Source organism: Rhinopithecus bieti, unplaced genomic scaffold (genome assembly GCF_001698545.2).
Source record: "Rhinopithecus bieti isolate Rb0 unplaced genomic scaffold, ASM169854v2 scaffold_12689, whole genome shotgun sequence".
Lineage (NCBI taxonomy): Eukaryota > Metazoa > Chordata > Mammalia > Primates > Cercopithecidae > Rhinopithecus > Rhinopithecus bieti.
This window is the reverse complement of record NW_016807758.1, coordinates 141,668-144,251: the sequence shown is the minus strand read 5'-3', so window position 1 is coordinate 144,251 and position 2,584 is coordinate 141,668.

The window sequence follows — 2,584 nt, the reverse complement described above, 5'->3', positions numbered from 1 at the left end:
CGCCCGTCTCGGCCTCCCAAAGTGCTGAGATTACAGGCTTGAGCCACCGCGCCCGGCCCCTATTTCTAACTAAAATGATTTTAACATCTGCCTAGAATAGATTTAGAATAAGTTACATGATTTTAAAAAAACATTCCACATGGGGATGTTAAGACCCTACAAGAAATTGTTTATTTGTAGAAATAGCTTTATGTCAAAGTATAAAATCAAAAGGGCAATAGTAAAAATTTTAATCCAATAGTCTATAGGTGAAGTAATAAAGAAATAACATACCATTAACAATGAAAAATAGATATAATAATTAAATTAAAATGAATATACAATTATAATATATTCCTTTCATCTTCAGTGGAAGACTAGACATGTACCTGGCTTGGCAGCCAGACCTCTTCTTTTATTTCCATTTTTATAATCAGATAATATATCAATCAGTTCTCCAGAATACATTTCTAAACTCGCAAACTATGTCTAGTCTAGACTGACTGAAACAGCTCTGCCAGTTAACGAATAATAAATTAATCAATTAGGACTTTTATGTGATAGGTAATTAACAAGCATTTGAAGAAGGTACTAGAATATTTAATACCATCTTCAAATCAGTGACATCTGGACTCACTTTCTAAATATAGTTTAACTAGAATAGGTGTATAGAATAGTAATAGAACCCAAACAATGGATACCACCTGTTTTGTTTATCAATAAACGTAAGAGAAACTGTAGGCAATGGTCTTGAAAGTATGGCCCCTGGATAAGAAGCATTCATATCACCTGGGTATGTTTTTTTTTTTTTTGAAATATATATTATAAGGATGCACCTAAACTACTGGCGGAAACTCTTGGGGCTGGAGTCTAATATTCTGTGTTTTATATAACAACCCTTCTAGGAGTTTTGGATGAAGATTGAAATTTGAGAATGACAGTTTGTGAAGAATGGGATGAAAGGGTCAGAAGAAAACAAGCATTTCTAGAGCAGTAGAGTAGAATAATGTTAAGAATGTGAGATAGGAGTAAAAAGTGAATTTGAATCTTGCTTCTATTACTTGAAAACTTCCGAAATTCATGCAAGTTACTTACATTTTGTTAATTTCAGTTTCCTTGCCTGTTAAAAATATCATAATAAAGCATTAAAGTGCACATACTAGTGCTCAGTAAGTACTGGTTATTTTATTAATCATTCTTCTAATACACAAAATTAGAGCTCATAAATGCCTGTTAAATTCAACTTTTAAAAATCAATGTATTAACATTTTCCAATTTGTAAAAATTAATTCTGAGCTAGCGGCATAAAACTCTAGTATTTATACTGCTGCACCTGTAATTCGAACAGAGCATAACTGTGTCAAACTCATGGGAAAATGCTGCTCTACACATCTGGACTAAAATAAAAATTTTCAAACTTGCCTCCCATGAAATTTGAGTTCTCAGCAAAGTGGACCACATGGTGTGTTGTTAAAATTACAGTGCCCTGGCTGGGTTCAATGGCTCACGCCTGTAATCCCAGAACTTTGGGAGGCCAAGGCAGGCGGATCACGAGGTCAGGAGGTCGAGACCAGCCTGGCCAACATGGTGAAACCTCTTCTCTACTAAAAATACATAAATGAGCCAGGCGTGGTGGCAGGCACCTGTAGTCCCAGCTACTTGGGAGACTGAGGCAGGAGAATTGCTTGAAGCTGGGAGGTAGAGGTTGCAGTGAGTCAGGATTATACCACTGCACTCCAGCCTGGGTGACAGAGTGAGACTCTGTCTCAAAAATAAATAAATAAATGAATGGATAAACAATTTTAAAAAATAATAAAAGAGAATAAAACAGTGCCCCTTCCATAATCTTTTAATGATTGCTGAAAAGTCAAATATAACTAAACAAATGACCTAGTCAAATTACAGATCTGAGTCCTTAAAATATTAGATGCATTATATGAAGAACTACATGAGTAAAAATGGGTATGTATTGTATAATATATGTGTTGCCATTTCATAATATGATGAACTATGTTAATCCTTTAGAATATTTCACAAAGTACTTCCTGAATTGCTCTCTCCCAAGACTAACTGGGAAGTTATATTCTTACAGAATGCTTATTTCTAATTGGATACAAGATTTTTCTTGTTGTAATCTATTGAGTAACAACTATGTCAATACTACAGATATTAAATCCTACTTCTCAAACTATTAACTACAAGTCTGTCATGTAAGTAGCTACAGAAAAATGCTGAGGACCTGGAATCACACTCACTTTAGAAAACAAATTCATTTTATATTTTAAGAGATATTAGTAATGCTTCATGCTTCACAGCCACACAGCATTTCCTGCAACACTCAGCCATGCTAAGCAGTGGCTTTGGAGGCAGAAACATATTTTAGATCATCAATACATATTTTGAATGTCAGACTCTCAAAACAAGAAATGTTGACTTAACAGCACTGCATATGTATTTCAAATGTACATTACAAAAAAATTACAGTGTAAAAATCTTGTAGCAAATCTAAGAAGAAAGTTCTAAAAGAACTTGGGAAACTCCAATACTTCAAAATAAAATCAATATATCTTAGTAAAATAATTTTCAAAAGAAAACAATACATTCA